The following is a 21,276-nucleotide window of genomic DNA, read 5'->3' on the forward strand; positions in this document are numbered from 1 at the left end:
GGAGAGATGAGATGTTCTTCAACCAAAGCAACAAAGATTATTAGCAGAAACATTGTTGTTTGTTTAAAATAAATGGGTTTAAGCCAGCCTGCAGCCCTGCTGGGACAGTTCCATGTCCTGAATTAATTGAGCACATAGTTACATGCCCAAATTGAAGATTATTTTTATCATCAAGGACAAATGTATAATTCCATTATATAGCTTATCATTTGAGAAGATGACACAAACGTTGGATCTTTCATTTAGACACAGAGGTTTATGTACAAATAACTTGAAAATTATCAATTGAACAGGAAAATTGCATTATTTTAAAGCTGCGTTCTTTCAGTTACGTTGTTCTGTGCTCTGAAATAAACATAAAAGCTACTGTATAATATTCTAAGTTTGAGATCATATTTCAGATTTCAGTTGCTTTTATTCATGATCAAGTAGGCACTGGTGTATAAATTTTCACTTTCAGAGAAAGGAAATTTTATTCACTAAACAGCAGGCAAAGCTTTTCAATTTCCCTCTTGCGATTTATGATAATCATGGGTCAAATATCAAAGTAACTTCTAATAACCATATTTTTTTTTTTATAATGACTGAGCTTTTAATTTTTTGAAACTTGTATATCTGTTTCAGTTCACACATCACCTTTATCAGAATGTGATATATATATACTTTAATAAGAAAAAGGGTTGAGTAAATACACTCTCTCCAGCAGTCCAGATGCCATTATGCTTATGGTGAACAGGTAGTCCAGTCTGCTTGAAGGAATTGGGTATTTACAAGGGAAATAAACATAAATGACAATTTCCTTGGGAAAAGAAAGATATTTTCAAAAGGTTTGTACACTTATGAATAACTTATTAACTTTGGCATAACACCTATTTAGATGGGTATGACATACACATGGATTCCTTCATACCGTTTATCAGTGACATTGCTGCGCTTGGATCTGAGATCTTAGCACCTACTGAACAACAGATAGGAGCTAAAATTCCTCTTCACATGTGAAGCTCTCTGGGAAATACAATCAGGTATTGTGTAGCCAACATGTGACTTTTTAAGTAATTTAGTTAATTTTATCTGCATTGCATCCTATTTATTATTGCTGTCGTGTTTCTGTTGACATAAAAGACACAACCAGCTATTTTGCATGAAAGTCACAATTCTTTCTCTTAGAGTGAGTTGTGATAATATGAATGAGGATTCAGAAACTGCCACGCTGCTTTGAAAGTTTGCTAAGGATGTGCTTCTGGGACAGTACTAGATGTGGCGAAGAAGAAAATAACATTAAAGTGAATGAATGGGAAAAACTTGCTTTTTGCTTCATGACCAAAGTTTTTGAAAATATTTCCTACTTCTTGGTGAAAACCAAACGTCAACATAAAATAACATGTATCTTCTTCTGAAGTCAGTAAGTACTGAGAGTTTCTTGCAAATATTGACAGAGGCTACATTTTTTTGTCTGTTCTGTGGGATTGAAAATAGCGTTACTTGGAAGACATAAAGCACTCTCTAAAACCCAAGATGGAATTAAATGATGATAAACTCATTGCTGCAAAATTGAGCCTTACTCCATAAGCAGCCTCACTCTTTCAAATGCTTGTTTGCAAGGTGAGGTACAACTGAGCAGGAGTGATGATTTCAGAACCTGTGCTGCTCAGATTGCTCATCAGTACCTATTTGGAGAGTCACTCTCAATTTGAAAATTTAAGTGATTCCTTGCCTACCTATGAAGTGTTCGTTTTCATAGCAGTCAACAGCTGAAACTTCTGAACCAAAAGAATTTGTGTGAGTAGATTCATGGAATGATTGAAACAAAACAAAACCAAGCAAAACAAAACAAAACAAACAAACCAACCAAACGAACAAAGAAACAAACAAAAACAAACAAAAAAAACCACCAAAGAGGGAAAGGTCAGTGGCACTTACTTACATTTCTCTCATTCATTTTTTTCTCAATTATCTTGAAAGAATAGCAGAGGTTTAGAATTTCTCTCCAACCCACTAAATGCTAGAAAGATAAGCAAAAAAAATATGTACAACCACACATGCACTGGAAATCTTGAATTTAAATCTCTAATGCATCAGATCTCTGCCTATATCATGATTAGATGAGACTGATAAAGTTTAATGTGTCTTGTGTGCTTAAACTGTAAAACACTGGAGAAGCAACATATGCTTTATCATCAGAGGCATGTTCTTCTCCAAAAGAAAGACTTGGGCAGTCAAATGTTTTAGATATCTAACTTGATTCCAGCTTTCTCACTAATAAAATGAGAATTTAAAACATATAGTCTTATAATAGTGACCTGTCTTAAGGGCAGATCCAGACAGAGGATTAAGAATACTATTCAAAATGCAATACAAGGAATTTACAGCAGCCTGACTGTACTGAATCTTCTTCTGTTTTTCAGAATGTTCATACTAACTACACTTTACTACAGAAAATAAGTAATGCATCATCCTCTTCCTGTAAAAAAATTTAATAAACACTGCTCAGTTCATGGGAAGAACCATTATTTGGGTTTGTTACCAGAAGACATTACAAGGCTATGCTGCTAAGTCCCTATCTAAAGTCACAGGCCTAAAAATAATTAGAAAGAAATCAGAAAACTCACCATTCTCAGTATTTCCCATTGACTTGCACTGGATGGATCATTTTCAGTCCCATTCTGGTGTCTCTACCTTTTCTCCTAAACTGTAGGAGACAGCTTCCCACTTAGCTCACAGTTCTGGATTCTTCCCCAGGAAATGAGTTGAAGAAATGCTCTCTGATGTAGCCAGGTAGAAGATTTAAGAGAAGAGATGAGAGTGAGGCGTGGAGAGGACCATAACTGTTTGGTTGCTGCTAACTCTTGCTATTTGTTTTAGTATGAAAATGAAGCCTGAGGAGAAAAAAGATTAGAGTAACGTACATATTTTAGTGGATAGAACAGAAATACATGTTTGAATGGCAGGTAACCAAACCAAAGAGAGGAATTATGAGAAAGGCATACCACTAACTATAAAATAGAAGAAAATTGCTTGTTTCCACATATTCCAATGTTCCACCTGAAATGGCCAAGATTTTAACTTTTCATCTGGAGAGAGAAAGGATATATAGTCCTGTAAAAGTGCTTGTTAAAAGTCAAAGTTACTTACAGGTCAAATTCCCAAGCAAAGAGTAAATCAACAGAGTTAAAGAGGAAATGGCAACATTTCCATTGAGAGAGAGAGGAAAAGAAAATGAAATTGCTTTACTAGCTTGATAGACACATTAAGTGTGTTGGAAATAGCAAGAAAGTCTGTTGCAGGGCTTTTTAGTCACTTCTATGGACACCTTCTTGGGACTTCAGGGTCAAGGGTCAAGATATATTGATTTCTGTTATGCTGAAGAAGAGATTTTAAGTATTTCTTTTTCCTTTGGCTTAAGTAGTAGAAGTGACCATATCACAGAAGGAAGAAAGTTTTTCTTAAAGTGAAGTCTCTGAATTGTGCTGCAAGGATTATCATTAAAATTCAGAAAATTAATAAAGCTTGTGTTCAAAAAATATTTGAGGACTAAAATTCTGATTAAATTAGTCAAGGATCTTATTTGACATGTTCTTCAGACAGTAGTGCTCAGGGCACTGCTGAAAAAAGAATAATATTGCTCTCTTGTTACAAACCTCACAATAGTAACATTTGCAATGTATAACAGAAATAAGACAGATCTCTGTTCGGAAAATGAACCTTTGCTGTGGTTTCCTTTTCAGTAGTAGCTGATTTTGTAGAATTACTGACTTTTTTCTTATTTGCTAAAATTAAATGCAAGTTCCCAAACAAAAGCATTTGAAAAATAAATTTTTAGAGGTGCCACCTCTCAAAATTTATGTCAGAATATAATGTCTAGTCTCTGTTCCTCATATTCCTCTGGAAACTTAGAGAAATAGAGGAAGAGACACCAGGAGTGCTTTATTTATTTTTTAATTTTTTTATTCATAGGTGACTTTAGAGACTATTACCTCTTGCTGTTTGTATAAGGAGTTTGCATTTTTCCCTTCCTCCCTATTTATTTGTACTAGTGGTAACAATGAAGAAGCTATATTTTTTAAAGATGTTAAGAGAAATTCTAATCAATGAATTCTTCTGTTCAAGCTTCTTTTTCTGGCATATTTCAGTGTCAGCTGTATTTGAAATCCAACTGAGAACTTGTTTATGGAAGATGTACCAGGAGGGAGAGGTTTTGGCTTAGAGTTTCAGGGTTTTTTGGTGCGTAGTCACTTGGCTAGAGCTGTGGAAAAGTAAAGGCACTACAAAGACATTCCTGGACCCCTTTCAAAAACAGTTGCCATTAGTCATCTGGGACAAACAGCTGAGGACCCATATGGTAGAGTTTTGGTCAGACATTTTGGGATTGTTCAATAACTAACAACCACTCAGCAAATTCTGACCCACTTGCTACATTACTAGGAGGTCTTACGTTGAATTATGTGACCCTCATCACATGTTTTGGTGCCAAACATCATGAACTCTCACTCAGTTGCCAAAATCCTAATTCCTTTCTGTGTCATTGGTGGTCTCATTTCACGACACTGACATGGAAAGCCAAAGCATGGTGCTGTCCAATGCTGATTTCTCTATAGAGACTTGGTTGGGGGGGCGTAGGAGCCTTGTTGAGAAAATGCAAAGGCCCTGCAGATGGTAACTTTATCTAGGGCTCCTTGCCAGACTTTCTGCAGCAAGCAAAGGCAGTCATGCATGTGAGCAGGTCATGTGGGCTTTTTGTGTACTAACACAGTAGGATGCCAACCCACCATTTTCTTTGGCGGTTGTGAGATTGGCAGAGAAACAAATTTTTCCAACACTCAGGCCTGAAAGATTTTCAAATACCTTTACTTAGAGAAAGAAATCCTTGAATTTTAAGCAGCACCAGCAGACAAAATCACCTTTGATGTGGATTTGCTGTATTCACAAAAAACATGACAGAAGACATGTTCCATATAAACCTGAACAAATCATGACATTTTAACGAATTTGAGGAGTCACTATCATTCCAAATTAAAAATCATTATGTGGTTTTCTTGCCACAGAATTCCCATGTAAAAATTAAATTTAAAGAATGGAAGTTATTTTGAAGAAGGGCACATGCTAACTCAGTAATACTATTTTTATCGCTGCTAAAATTCTCCATATTGCTATTGTCTTTGTCTATAATGATGATGCTTCCACTAAAATAAATGTTTGTAAATGAAAAGAGGAAATTGGACAGGTGGCTGAAACAAAGGTAAGAAGAATAAAACTACTGAAGGAAAAGAATGCTTGGTTTCTTGATTGAAGGGAAACAAAGACTTCTTTGAGAAGTGGATATTTTTAAAAAAGTATGAATAACATGGTGAGGTTAATCAAAATAAAGGCAAATCACAGATGAGGAGGAAGAGAAAATTGCTTAACTGGAAAGCAAATGGAAATGAAGAGAATCTAGAGTCATCAGTTAAGAGTTTTGCAAACATAAATCCATTTAGAAAATGTATGCAAAAATCGGCAAAAATATTCAATCACCTGAATGGCATCAAGAAAGATTTGTTAATGAAAATGTTTTTACAAAGTAAAATGCTCAGCTATAATTGCAAGTGTATATTCTGTTTCCCCATGATTTGGGTGTAACTGAACTGCACTAACTGCATGAATAGCGAAAAAAATCATGTTTAAAGCATGTTTAAAGTATTTGTAGGATTCCTCAAGAACAAGAAGGATGCCAAAGTTTCAGGTTGTAAAGAGCCATCAGATAGCAGACAATGATGACATGGAGAGGAAATCTTTGCCAAGTAGCCTGCAGTTTAGTTGGGTAAATTACACAGCAGAACACAACAGTATCACACTGAAAGAAATATGCAGTATATTTGAATCTTTTAAGGGCATCTGTTATTAGAATTTGAAATAGGCTGTATGGAGAGAAGAATGGATTGATACAATAGAAAGACAAGCATTTAGGAAAGGCTTCTTTTTCTCTTGTTTTCTCTTTTTTTGTTGTTTTTTTTTTAAGTTGCAAATACTGAAATGTTTCAGAAAAGTCACTGGAAAATTAAAAGAAAAATTCCACATGCTTTATAGGGACAGAAAATATTCAGGTTTTCCTTTATATTAATTCCTCAGTTTTCTGAGATTTGAGAGTTAGTATTTATATTTAACATTGCCTTGTGATACTGAAAGGAATTGCACAAACACCACAGGAAATGGCATGGGCTGTACAAGAGTGCAGATGTAGGCAGCTTTATATAGGAGCTTAAGAGAAGAGAATTATTACAAGCAAACAAAGAAAATAAAGAACATTTTCAAGCTAAATTCAGTAATGTTTAGGCATATTTAAGACTCTGTAATATACCACCCAATTAGATCATGTGCCTGGGATTAGTGATTTGATGAAAAGTAGATTTAAGGGAATCTGACAGGAGCAGCAGGTTAGCACTGTATGAACTCTGACCTGAAGTGACTTTATGTTGGCATGAAATGTACAGAAGAAAATATGAGATCAGTGGAGGATGTCAGGGAATACAATGAGTAATGACAGGAAACTCTGAGAGAAGGACTTACTGGACCAAAACCAAAACTATCTGAAGAATATACTACTTCTGTCGATAGGTCATTAGACAACAGGAAGAGATACCCAAGCAAAAAAGATAAAAAATCCCACATGGAGTATCTCTTATGAAATCTCATTGAATACACTGGAAAATTACAAGTGACTTGACAAAAGGAGGAAGGACAGAAGAGCCTGAAGTTTTAACTATGACTGCTCTAAGTAGGTGATTTGCATAAGGTACCCCAATGTAACGACAGAAGACAGATGACAGAGAAAATGTGAATTCAGACAGTAAAATGTGTGGCCTGGCCTCATTAACTGTAAATCAAGTTTCAGTTGATGCATCTAACTGTCTGGAGAGGATTATAAATTACTACATTAGAAAGTTGGCAGTAATGTGCAGCAAGTAAGAGAGAAGCGTTATCTTCATAAGACACAAAGAGAAAATAAATAAAAAAGCATTACCGAATTTTTCAAATGTTACTATTAATGGAATTGGAATATATGTGAGACGACCAGACATGATAATAGGAAAGAAAGGCAGAGATCTTTATCACATTGAAAGTATGAAAAATATTGAATAGCATCCATCAGCACTGATAAGAATTGGAGAAAACATGGGGAATAGAAAGCAGAAATGAAACACCAGTCATTTCTAGTGCACTGGGATTTTATCGTAAGGAAAACACATCAGCACTGTGTAAATTGGAAGTCAGGTATACTGTAGAAACACTTTTGCAGTTGAGGCCAAAAAAAGTGCCAAATTTGTCCTCAGCTCACAGTGTGTGTTAAAGCTCACCCAACTGGCAAAAGATATCTAGTATTAAGGGCACAATCCATGTCTCATCTGCTTCATAAATGCCTATGTTGCCCTGAGGGCAGGTTTTTGTTGTTGATTAAAAGAGGGCACATACATATAAACATACACACACACATTAGGTCTTGAGCTTTAATAGAAGAAAGCAAAGGGTCTGTGTTATTTTAAAGAAGAAACCTTTAAAATCTAAAGTACACTTGGCAACACTAATAGAAGTTATATGAAATAGTACAATTTTGCAAGCATTAACTCTCACTGACTGGGACATTCCTTCTCTCTAGGGAAGAGAAAAGGAATGGTATGTATAAGCACTTAAATCTCTGTCTGTTATTTTCTTATGAACATAAAAAGGCTTAGAGATTCTTTTGACAAAAGCTGGACTACTTTTAATGTATGTGATGCTCTGTGAAACAGCAATTTGTGACTGGGGGCAGACCCAGATTTTTCAGAGGCACTGAGCTGAGGTTTTAAGAGTTAGAAATTTTGATTTGGGGAGACCTAAGGAGCTACAGGCCTTTGGGGCAATCTGGGACTAGGTTGATCTGTACAGAGTCCTCCAGAAATCAGCTCTGATAAGGACACCAGTAACATATTAAGCATGCTGATCTAAGGTATATTCATACCAGCAATTTTATTCATTCAAATATATCAAACCCTCAATCTTTCTGTCCTTGCATACATCAGGGATCTGGTTCTGTGTTTTGTCTTTTGGAGCTGGACCATTCTACTGGATGAATCAGAATAACAGTGCATTAGTGCGGGAGGTCATAGATTTCTTCACTAAGCCAAGGAAATTTAGCCTGTTATCCATTTTCCCTTATCATACTGTAATTTGAAATCACACATGACATCAGAGCTCATGCAGGGCACTCCAGACTCTGACTCATTATTTCTTTCAGCAATTACAGCCAGATGTAGATTTAGACCACAATATGTTGCTCTTTTAAAGTTTTGGTTATGGCTATTTATTGAAAGATTTTTTTAAAGTGCAAGAAGGCTGAAAAGTGGGAAAAGAAACTGTCCTGGGTTGCAGTGTATCTATTACCATCCTCATGAGCTGTTGAAATCAGGTGGGGCAGTGTTTCCTTGCCTCGTCCCACCAGACTATCTTTCTGTTAATGGCCCATCATTGTCCTGCCGCATGACTCAGAGATAACTCCCTCCGGACTATCTTCTGTTAATGAGTCCATCAAGGCCTGGCCTCATGACTCATCATCCCATTGTGAGATGCTCCACCCAGAGGGAGGAACCAAGCATCCCATCCTGGATATAATCTGAGATTCTGAACAGCACAGACACCCTTTCCACTGGATTTCCAGAGGACAGGAGCTCCACCACTGGACCTTCCGAGGAAGAGCAGGCCTTTTCTGCAGGATCACAGCTTCAACAGAACCACAGCCACCACTTCAGGAGGACTGCAGCCACCATTTTATCGGACTGCCACCACCACCCTAACAGGGTGTCAGGTTGTATCCTGATTCTCAGTTTAACCCAGTGTTTTCTGCCTTTATTTTTTTCCCCTTTTATTTCCCTATTAAATTGTTATTCTGGCTTGGTACTACTTCAAACTAGTACAGAAACAAACCTCAGAAAGAGTAAAATATGCCAAGTGAAGCAAAATAAGAGAAAGGCAGAAGAAGTACAGTGGGCTGTAGGCAGGTGCCAGGGCTATTGGACTGAACTCCAGTGAGGCTAAGCTGGACAGGGCATGAAAACCCACTGGATGAACCCAACCGGAGAAGTCCTTGGATGTGATAGATAACAGTGTGAGATGCTATCAAAAGCTACAGAAAGCGCTGTAGAACAAGTCTGAATTTCACAGGTGGTTAAGGGGAAGGCATGTGCCAAACTTCACAGATAACTAGAGAGGAGTGCTGGGGACCTCTGGGTAGTCAAGTCTTGCAAGGTCAACAGTGACTGCATGACCAGAGCAGTAAGAACACATAAGATTATTACCTAAGGAATGGTAACAGAGATAACAATTATGGGTATCAATATCCCAAAACTGGCACAAATTGGGAGAAAGTAGTTAGGGATTGATTGTTTATTTAGGAAAAGATTGGGGCAGAGAAATGTAGGTGCAGGAGTGAAAAAAGGAAGGACGGACCAAAAAATATGGCAATAATGTGTACAAATTACAGCCACTGCTGTGCAGGAGTATCTGTCAAGCAGCCCTGTACTTCATCACTACAGCCAGAGCAGAAAAATACTTCAAACCCACTATTCTGAACAACTGGCAGGATTCAAACATGTCTCTGCAGTCAGAAGGACAGGTTGGGAAGGAAAATTTGTTCCCTGGGCAAAAAGGAGAGTACCAGTATGCATGGTCCAAGCACCCTGGCATCACCCTGTGGGTGCCCATCCCAAGTCTGGTAGCATCAGCCACTGCCCCACACTTTTTAGGAATGAGCTTCTGAGATGCTGCATCTTATGGCTGGCTGTTTACAGTCATGCTGCAAATGTTTATGTGGGTGATAAAAGTGTGTCATCCTGTGCTGGTAGGTAAAGCAAGGCAAGTGCATGCCAGTCCTGGTGAAGGTGCTTACGTTCCAGAATGAACTTGAATGATATTTCATGCCATTGCTTCCTCTGGGGCACAGTTCTCAGAAGAAAAACAAAGAGAAAAAGGGGTGCCTCAACACAGTAGAACTTTTTGCTTATTTCTTTTGCTTGGCTTTTCTAGTGTTTTTTGCATTATACATGCACATATCCTGTTGTCTAATGACCTGTGTGAGGTGTTTTTTAAAAGTTAAAGGCTTTGATTATTGTTGCAATTTAAAGTAAATAAACCTGATCAAATTTATTTCTGTTCTTTGTCAGTCTAAAAGTGGTCTTCTGCATTTGCTTACATCTTTCCATTTTCCGACTATAGTCCCAAGAGACAGGGATTTACTACTTTTCAGAGAGTTCATCAAAATTTCCAGTTAGGAAAGTTTTTCTCTCAAAATTGAGAGGTTTTTTTTCTTGTTACTTTGACTGCATTTCTTCTTATTGTTATTAAAGCAAATTTCTATCAGCCATGTAAAAAATAAAAATAAAACCTAGGAAAATGGTACACTGACAGTGATTACTTCAATAGACCTAATATACTATCTCTTACACAATATTTTCCCATCCCAAAAGACTTACACTTTTCTTCACTTTCCTTATCCTGAAGTGTTCTGTCACTTCTGTGTTAATCCCCATTAAATATCAGAAGACCTCTGTCAATCCTAGTAGCCATTAACACTTCTCCAAGCTATGGTATGTACATGTGCCTCTTCAGCTTCCCTAGGAAGCCAATCTCTCTGGCTCTTTGGCTCTCATCATGGTAATTTCTTTTCTCAGATCGCCCACCAAATAACATATACAGAAGCATGGTGATCAGAAATGTATGCAGTGTTGCAGAACAGGGAATGCTATGGTCCTGTTCTCTCATACAGTGCCTTTTCTTATGATAAATAGATCCTCAAATCCAACTATTTATCTAGTGCAGGCAGCAGTGAATGACCTTTAAGAAAGCAAACATCCAAAGAGAATACACTTCAGCACATGTGGGCACAATATTTTTCAATTATTTTATTGCAAAGATTTTAGAATACACAGGGCTGAACCAAGTGGTTATACATTCATTTTTAAGTGAAGTGACAAAACCATCATTATTCAAACTAGCATATAGTGCCACAGTTGCAGACACAGCTTGGGATCATTTCAGTTGGTCACAGTCTTTTTCTTTCTCATTACCTATAGTATTTGCATTGTATTCAAATGTCTATGTTCAGAGCCTGTGCTGAGCACAGCATAATATTTGGGGGAAAAAAAGGAAGTTTTTTCTTGCACAACTTGGTCAAAACACACTCCTAATCATTAGTCTAATAGCTCTTCATTCTCCAGTGACACATAAAGAAGTCAAAATCCGGCACTTGCTTAGTAATGCAGTGGATCTGTTCTAATCTCAGTGGAAGGTGAATGCCTACATGCCACACTTGGTTTGCCAAATTTTATCCATGCTTTTTCTGAATAAAAGAATGCTTGAAGATTCAAGTGGTAATCCAATGGAGAGCCATAGCTCCTCCATATTCTCTGTGGCACAGAGGTGGTATAAGGTGACGGACTCATTTTACACCCACTGCTGATCACTAGAGGCTACCTCAGTCTCAGAGTGCCCCAGTCAGGATTTCCTACTGATTCTGTGTAAAGATGGAAATAAAACACAATGCAGAGCAAAGCTAAGAGTCTCATGTAGTAAAGAGAAGGCAACACCCAATCTGGATAGGAGTTTCTTTTATGTTTAAATCTCCTCTATGTGAGCATTTTCCACCACCCAGATATCATCAGCAGTTGCTGAACACAGCTGCTACAGACCTCTTGGGAATTTTTGAGACTGGAAACCATGTAAGACCCTGTCTTTATTGGGGAAAGATGGTAAAACGGTGTGGAGAAAAGCCTTGCCTCCTCTCCTAGATTTGGCAGGATACTTAGGGATTTCATCATCATGAATTTAAATGTTATTAAAAATAAAATATTTAGCAAGATTTCTCTGGTATGCTATCACACCCCAGAAAGCATCAAAACAGAAAGACAAAGAACAGAAAGAAAAATGAACTTCATTGGGTGCATTTATTTCCTTTAAACTTAGTTTGTAAAAATAGGGGTTTTTCTCTCCAAGTTTATAAAATCTGCGCATTTAGAAATCACTTATAGGGCTGTATCCTGGTATATCATCATCTCTGATGATGCCAGGTTCATGCAAAAGTAAAAATCAGTACTTTCTGCTTACAGCCATGATAGAGATTTCCATCTAAATTATGAACATGAATCAAGTATAGCCTCTAAAAGTAGGAATTATAGTTTAATCTGGTAAGGTCTGTCATCCCTGGGGAGACATGTGCACCTTAGAGAAGTTCATTTCATCTGCTGACAGGTGTCCAGGGCAGGCAAGACATAGGCTTTCACTGTCTCTTAATTACTGGGAGATCCTAGATGCTTAAAGTTTTGGAAGACAATTCCTGAGTGAGATTAATGCCATGTTTATTCATGAGTGTTAAATATTTGAGAGCTTTACTATCCTCTTTACAACATTAGGGATCAGATCATGATGGACCTTGTGTGTGTGTGTGTGTGTCTGTGTGTATGTGTGTATACATACACATATACACACGATCAGAAAGCACTAGACATTTCATTTTACACTGGAGGAACTGAGACAGAGAGAGTTTATGGCATCTCACAGAGGATTTAACAACTGATTTCACAGCCAAGACTAGTTATAATAATTCAGCTTGATATTTTAGGTGTGCAATTATTGGTGCCCAGGCTTTGAAATCAGTGTGTGTATACAGGGACCATGAAAGATTTAGCTAATTTCTATCACTTTATCTACCCAGGAATCAGCAGTAAGGTGATTAAAAACACTGGGAGTTTATTAAGAGGAATGACAAAGGTACTGCCAAAGTTTTCTTCATTGCTAGCAGCTGTGCAGTATTAAATCTAGTCTAGATATCACTAACCAAACTTCATTTATGCAGCAAAGATCCCTAGCAAGAATGTTTAGAGAGCACACAAGAATAAATGTTTAGGCACTCCTTAATTGTAATTGACAAGAATTCATAGGAGAGGCTTGTACTGACCCTACAAGATCAAAAAAAATTATTGTGATGGGGATGTGCTGCTTTCTTGTGCTGTGCTTCTTGTGTTGCATAAAGCAGGAGTTTTCAAACATAGTACTTGCTATGGCTTTTGTATACCTCCATTCACAGAGTTAATGCAGAGAGGAAGGAAGCAGTGCAGAAGAAGGGAAAATAATTGCGTTAACAGGGTTTTTTTCCAAAGTACTGGCACTTTGTAGAAGTTCCACTTTGTAGTATGACTTCTAACTAATTATGTGTTTCACAATACACATTTTCAAAAGAGCTGACTAAGGTCAGTGGGAAGAAGAAAGAAAGCAAAAAAAATGGCAAGTGAAATATTAAATCCTAAAGTGGGAAAAAAATATTTCCCACCAAGTCAGTTCCAATATTCAAAAGTTTAGACGGAAGTGATGAGGATACATGCAAGGGTAACAACAACACAGAGATAAAATAATGGTTGATGTAATTTTGATTCAAACTTCACTTGCCCTTTTATCTGCAAAAGAACAGATGCTCTAGCTAGTTCCAAATTATGAAACTGTAGCTTCAAAACACATTCTTCTCTCCACTAAGAAGATTTAAAATTTAAATTAGTATCCGTACATTGTATGCAAGTCAGCTACTTTATTTTCACAGAAAGAACAGGTTTTTTATCAAGGTACAGGTCTCAGAAAATATATTTTACTTGCAATGAGTTGTTAGTGACCACTTAAAAGTGAAATACATCCTTTACCATCATGCAAATAGGGGTAATACTTATCAAAAAGCATAGAAACTCACAGTGTTAAAAGAACACACACAGATTTCTCTCTGGCTAATTTACCAGAACTTAATACATTTAGTAACTGGTTCCCTGGCATGTGTTGACAATCCTGACCTAAACCACATAGTCAGTCACTTGTTCTAACAGATTCTAAGTTATATTACCTAATTCGTAAACGAAGCACAATAAAAATACTGGGGTTTTTCAAATTAAAAGAAAAAAAAAATCTGATGTCCAAAGAGGGAAACCCAAGAACTACATCATTTATTCATTGAATTCAAAAGCTTTCTTCAGACAGGATGATAATATTCACTCTGAAAATCCTCATCTTCCAGGTGACACCAAAGTTGTGAACAGAAAACCATAAGAATTTTGCCATATTTCTTTCCTGTGTCATCCATTTGAACAGCAGGAGAGAGAAAAACAGAACCTACTGTATAATTTTGTGTCTTAATTGCTCACTTTAGTGTGAAATATAGTAATCTATAGGCATTTATGCAATAAGCATTTCACCTGTTTGAGGGGGTGACAATTCCTGAGCAAATTGCTAAAGAATCATGAAGAATACCTGTAGTACAGCATTACTTTAAAAGGTATAACCATAAGAAGACACAGATCTAAATAGGCATGATACTGCACAGGTTACATTTGCAAAGCTTCTCAGTGTATGAAATTACACGTCTTAGGTCTGGCTCCATTTCATATCCACCCTGCACTCGTCCCACTGTGTCTACAGGAACATTGTAATGACAGCAGCTTTACTTGGGGTGACATGAATAAGGGGAAATTGAAAAGTAGATCAATACTAATGCAATCACAGGAAAAAAAAGAAAACCTTAATCTCATATCATAACATTGCCAGAATTGAAGGAGAACTTATTGATACAGACAAGAGAACTAAAGGAATACACATACAAATAACACCATTACCTGTGAAGCGGAGGTGACCAGAGGAAATCTTTCAAGCTGTCAGGCAGAAAAATGAGAAGAGTATGGTGACAAATGAACTAAGCATGGTGACTTCTGGAAACAAAAATGGGAATGGAAGACATCATGTAACCCTTTGGCAAAGGAGATTTTAAAAAAAACAATGTGAATGGAGTGATGTGATTAATCAAAGTGAAGTGCAGATCATGGAAGAGGAAGTTCAAAGAAGATTGAGAAAATTACTTAATTGGAAAGCACCAGGAAAAGAACAGAATCACCAAACATCAGCCAACAGCTTAACAAAATCCTACCCTCAATTCAAAATACATATATGAGAAGCTGAGATAATTATTATACAGTGGCAGAAGGGTTCAGTTAATTAGAAAGATAGAAAATATGTTACACTAGAACAGTCTCCCATGAGGGTTTGATGTTCTTAGAGAGTGTACAAAATACAAGAATGTCATAACATATTGCCTATCCCTTGGGAATGGACTTGCATTAGCTCATGGAGAAAAAGGCTTTCTTGGCACTTAAAAGCAGGTCAGACTATGCCAGTCATTGCAGAATCTAGATAATTTCTAACAAACAAGTTCTTGTATCAGAGAAAGAAAGCCCAAGGAAAGAAGGCAGGCCTGCCAGCTGGGCAGAATAGCCTTTTCCAGAAAAAAAAAAAGGCACACATGATTCAAGACCTCACCAGAGGGGATTTCTTCACACATTTTGAAGGAGTCTTTAGATGAAATTTATCTCAGGCCAGAAAAATAGAAATAGCATGATGAATCAGTTTGAACAGGAGAAAGCTGCGGGAAAGGACTTTTTTTTAAAAACTTCTAAGACCAGTCAAAGCTGAGCTCATAACCCATCTATGTCACAGTCAACTGTTATTCTATTATTTCATTCCTCCATTCCCCTTTTTGGCTCAGCTTTCCCTTTTTCTGTGTATTTCAACTCATTTTCCTTTTCTGCTGCAAATAACTGTCACTATGTGATTCAGTTAGAAGGTTTTTCTGGTACTGATTAAATAAACACCTATAAATTCAGATATTTGTGTCAGATATTTTACTGATATGACAACATGGATTTTTTTATGAAGCTCTGAGAATACTGCCAGCAGAATTCAAATTCTGCAGGATCAAAACATTTTGACGAAATGTAGAGATACAAGTTTTCTAAATCTCATGTACTCTTTTAGCTTTGTAAAGTCTTTCAGCTTATCTTTTGGATGTGCCCATTAAGTTTGTTCCTCACACATTATCAAAAACATCTGGGATGTTCTAGTTATTTACAGCCAGGATAAACAGTGGAGGTATGTCTGAAACGCAGATATGTCTGAAAGTTGGTGGATTTTGTGTTGAACTTGAAATTTTGGCCCAATGTTACTTTGTATCACTACACTAGAATCAGGTTGAATAGACTTCTGAAACTATCTATAAAAGGAAGTATGTCAGATGATTAATGGTCATGCTGAAAATGCAGGGGGAAAATGATATGATTATTCATGTTGTTTTGAGCAAATTATTAATCTTCTATTTGCAGTTGAGGAAACTGGAGCTGATTGGTGATTTGGGCTCTGTAGAAGAAAAGTGCCAGGAGGATGTAAATGTTAAATCTCTCTTTTTATTATTGCTACCAGTTGACATAAGGAATTTGGCAACAGAGTCTGCATTGTTGTTCAATTCCAGTACAAATGTTCTGACTGACTGTCTGAGAAATTGTTCTCTTTACATCTAATCTAGTGGCAGAAGAGGAAAAAGAGGTAACAGTTCAACCAACCCTAGTAAATAGGAATTCATTTGGTCAATATGGTGTTCCATAGATATTCTACACAACGCCTGGACAGAGAATATTCCAAGCACATGCTCCTCACTACTTGCAAATCTGCAGAACAGATGCAAATAAATTTAAGCCTCCAAAATAGTTCTGCTTTTTTTCTGACTAGTGAAGGATTAGCAAAAAGAAAGCAAAGGATAATGAGAATAGCTTCCAGTGCTTTTTTGTTAATACAGATTAGCAGTAGGCATAACTCAAATGCCTCTCCACTTCTCCTCTGCTCTGGAGCCAAGTATCACTGAAATGGAGCAGCTTTGCTGCTACACATGGATTTTGACAGCTTCATCCCTATCTATGCACTCAGCAATGGGGAGGCACCACCTCTCATATTCGCATCCCAGAGGAAGAATGTGCATTAGCTTAGAAGATGTATTGAATCAGAAAAGTCCAATGTCCCCTCTTCACTCAGAACTGCTCAGTACTAGAGCAGATCTTGCAGATCCCTTAGTAAAGAGCTACTTCTAGGCACCTGCAGCTTTGCACTGCCAGTCCTTATGAATTAGGCAACAGGCACACTAATCCACAACTGAAGGTGCCTAAGCATCCATGTTCCACATTCATCCCAAAAGCTTTACAAATCCTTGATACATATCTCTGCACACAGTTATTTTATACCAAGGTAACATCGGACACATTTGGCACCCAGATACTGCTCCTTTTCTGTGCCACTGGTGTTTTATCAGTTGTGTGTTTGGTGCATTCAAATGAGGAGATGCTCCAGACTGCTCCTCTGAGCCAGTGTGTTTAAGTCCTTCAAGACTCGCGTGTACAGATGCTCATGAGGAAACTTCTGTCAAGCCTAAGACTTAATTCTTAAAATGCCAGATTCTGTCAGCTCTACACTTGTGCCTGGAGAAAGACCAGACATAGTTCAGCACTCCTGCCCTGCTCTGTGAGGGCAAAAAACTGCCATAATTCTGGCACCCCAGGACCAAGGGATGAGGGAGGTCTTGTCTTTATTTTCTTTCCTGTTTACATAGAACAATACCACCTTCTTGTCCATCTCATTTTAGTTATCCTTAGTCTCCCCTTCTACAGCTGCTAACTCTCAGTATAATCAGGTCCCCATTAAAGAGCAGCAGCCAGACTTATTGCTATAGGAAAACAAGGAAAAATGCTCACCCAGAACTGGATCTTCAAATAGAGTCTGGAACATCAGCTACGGCATCCTCTCAGACGAGGTCAGGATTTTGTTCTTCCAAAAGGATGCAACACAGCTAGAAACTGGACCAAAACCTTCCTGCCAGACCTGAGAGGAGAACTAGGAGGTAGCAGTTCATCCACAAAAATTGATTTCGGAACATTTCCAAAGCAATGTTTATTCCCTTTTCTGGCCTCTTCAGGTTTAAGATTTGCTAATCAAAACATTTGCCACCATTTAACTATGACAACATTTTTTGGAACACAAATATTTAGAAAGCATGTTTCTTTTCCACTAAATCTCTGGATTTCTTAAACTTTTATCTGAAATGATATGCTGTTTTTAGTGCTCTGAAAGAAGCCCTTTGATTTTCATGTCTTCTGGGAATATTGAAAATAAAGTTTCTTTTGATAATGAATGTTCTGTAGATTTCAAAGCTACAATAGATTTACATCTGTGCAACTGAAAGCCAAATTTAGCTTTCCATTTGTCATTACTTACTGAGCTCATGAATGGCCCAGCTAATGTGATCCATGATTTATGACACAAAATACTGTTGCACCTAGCCAAATATTCAGAAATCTTTGAAGTTATTGCTGGGCTGAGCAAAGGGCAGGAACATTTCATCCAAACCCAGATACAGAAATTAATCTAATTCTCTGCCAAAAGGAAGAAAATAAATGCATTATTTTCATCTTTCCTAGTAATGGGTGCTTTTCCATCACCTTCAAGCTTGCAAGTTAGCTGTGGCCATGTGAATGAGTTCCTCCATGAAACATGCTTTTGCAGTATTTACCACCCTCCACAAATCACCTCCTGAAAGGGCAGTGTTTGTGAATCAAACCAAAGAATGTTCCCTCAATCTGCTCTGTTCTGCCACATTCCTACACAGCCAGGGTAACTCTTCAGCAATCTTCTCCTTGCCCTGGATGCCCCGGCAGTTTGTAGCAGTGGGAAGTCGTGGAACAAAACATACATGGTCCCAGCAACTTTCAGTGTAACATTGTCATCCCTCTAGGTACAGCACCCCAGAACAGACTCCATCATCTGACAGCATGGAAATGGTCCTCTAGGAATTGCTTAAAAAACATCTGTGGTCTCTCATTCTGCATTTTTGATTCTCTGGAGAGGGAAATATATTATTAATTATTAGTAATGAGAAAAATACATTATTATTAAGGCTCTCTGCCTTAATTTGACATCTTCATTAGGGTGTGAGTTCATCCATATTTGTATTAGTCCACTAGCAGAAATTTAAGGAGAATATATACAAAAGAGGTCAATAATTCTTTGTTCTGTGTTCAGTTCTGTGTTGTGCCACTCTCTTGAAAAAAAAAGAAAGTGTGAATACCAAGTCTGTACAAACTTGATTCCATTCGAAGTTGCCAATTTGTGCTTTTATGGGTCAATAATATGATTGGTACAAACTGATATGGATGTTTAGCAGAAATGTATGAAAATCCCTTCATTCCCATTCTACTGGATCCTTCTCTGTGCTCTTTTGCATTAGGTAGTGTTTTTTCCTGCCAGTCTGACTGTTTGCTATTCAGAGCAGAGCTCTCTCTGGGGATGTGTTTTGAAGGTGTTGTTCTGGGCAGCCAGAAACAACTAGGTTCTCTTGAGCTCCTGATGGTTTATATGTTACTTCAAGAAGTTCTGTGACATCTTTGCTCCTAAAAAGGATTAGGTTAAAAAAAATATGTTTGGAGGAGGAAGTCACTATTCTTTTTGTTATTACAAAGTAGAAAACAAGCACCACTCTTTAAATAAAAAAACTTTTTCATTCTTATAACTTTAATTTTTTTTTTCAATTTATAAGACATAAATTCTGTCAGGTTTCAAATCTCAAAAAATAATCTTTCATATAAATATTATAAAGGAGCGTAAATTGAACTTTCTTTTGGCTGAGTGCTTAGTATAAAGTGCAAATGTTGTAAATCAATTTATCAGGGTGAACTAAACATGGTTAATCATAACCTGAAAGACTGGATTCATATTATTAAAATCTAATAAACAAGAATTCTTTCCTACCCTCATTCATGCAATTTTCTAGGAAGCAGAAAGAAAAGCCATTTTCATACAGTTCTCATTCTTCACTCTCCCAATCTCTTCTTAAAAAGCTTATTAGTATTTCAGTCCTTGGAAATCTAAGAGGAGATTTATTCCAGGAAAAGATAAGTTGCCCCCAGGTATATGCACCTAATTTCCACAGGTTTTTAGAAAACCCACGGGTAGTCTGACCATATCGGTGAACTGCCATATCCCTTAGACAGAACCATCCTTTTAAAGAAGTTTACCACGTTGTTAACTTCCCAAAAGTGGGGAGGTTTGTTCTTTTTGATTTAGTGTGGTCTTTTTCAAATCGCCTTCGATTTCCCTGCCCTATGAACGATCTCAAGAGGGGTGTCTGGTGTGAAGCTGAGGATCTAGATATGGAGGACTTGCATAGTCTTTACATATGACCTATCATGGGCTCCTCAGTCTGTACAAGTTTGTAGGGGCATTCTGTTCTGTGCACCTGTAGCTGATGCCACCTCCCTACATAGTATTTGACTGAATGAACAAGAAATAGGTGCATTATTCTCAGAGATACTATGGTCTCAAGACTCTCGGGAGTCTCAAATCTCCACTGTAGTGGAGAAGCAGGTGGACTCAGAACCCTGCAGGGTAATCAGTCAAATGACTGTGAGCCAAGGGTCTGTTAAAGATGAAGACTGGAAGCAGGCCTGAGAAGATTCCTCCTCCTTCTCAGAATTTCACAAGTAGGACTGGAACCTTCTACAACAGGTGTGAGGTTCTGGAACTAGAAGGCCAGACAACTGATGAGGTGGGTGAATCCTTCTGGGATAGTGGGGCCTCCTGAAACAGCACCATCTGTATCCTGCACCACGCCCTCCTTTGTTAAGAGGAAAAGAAGGGTAGTTGTAATAGGAGACTGCTGTCTAAGGGGCATGGAGGGCCTGATTTGCAGACCAGACCCAACTCACAAGAAAGCCTGCTGTCTCTAGGGGCTTGGATAAAGGACATTACTGGAAAACTCTCCAGTTTAGTAAGGCCCCTTACAAAGCCAGGCTGGCCAGTGATGAGTGATGGGATGCTGTGTCAAAACTTGAGGAAAGGGGCACTAATGGGATCTCCCAAAGTGCCTCAGGAGGTGTTGGCTACAATGTACCACACCTGAAATGTTTCCACACCAATGCCCCCAGCATGAGGGACAAACAAGGGGAACTCCAGGCTTTGGCCCAGTCCCAGAGATTTGACATTGCTGGCATAAGGCATAAGTGAAACCTGGTGGGATGAGTCCTGTGCCTGGAGTGCCTTGTTGGATGTTTACAGGCTCTTCAGGAGGGACAGGCACGGCAGGAGAGGTGCAGGGGTGGCACTGTATGTAACAGAAGGGGTAGAATGTATGGAGCTCACAGCTGGCAATGGTGCAGTTGAGAGCCTCTGGATAAGAATCAAGGAACAAACAAATAATGCAGATGCCATCATGGGAGTCTATAGACCTCCTGGCCAGGACAATGATGAATTAATCTTTGAGGAACTAAGGGGCACTTCCAAGTCAACTGACCTTGTCCTTATGGGAGACTTCGGCTTGCCAGAAATTAACTGGGAACACAACACAGCTGTACAACCCGGGCCAGAAGATTCCTA

General features: G+C 38.0%; 1 long non-coding RNA gene across 1 annotated transcript in view; it reads right to left on the reverse strand.

Annotated features, from left to right (window-relative positions):
* Positions 1-1,722: 1,722 nt before the first annotated feature.
* LOC121671746 overlaps positions 1,723-21,276 on the reverse strand; it is a 33,366-nt gene continuing 13,812 nt past the window's right edge. Inside the window, exons 2-3 of the long non-coding RNA XR_006018590.1 lie at positions 2,610-2,876; positions 1,723-2,002 (exon numbers count right to left, since the gene is read on the reverse strand). This is a non-coding gene — a long non-coding RNA (uncharacterized LOC121671746). The remainder of the gene's footprint in view (positions 2,003-2,609; positions 2,877-21,276) is intronic.

The sequence above is a fragment of the Corvus kubaryi genome, unplaced genomic scaffold (genome assembly GCF_017639235.1).
Source record: "Corvus kubaryi isolate FWS band 111438036 unplaced genomic scaffold, C.kubaryi_AGA036_p1.0 37398, whole genome shotgun sequence".
Classification (NCBI taxonomy): Eukaryota; Metazoa; Chordata; class Aves; order Passeriformes; family Corvidae; genus Corvus; species Corvus kubaryi.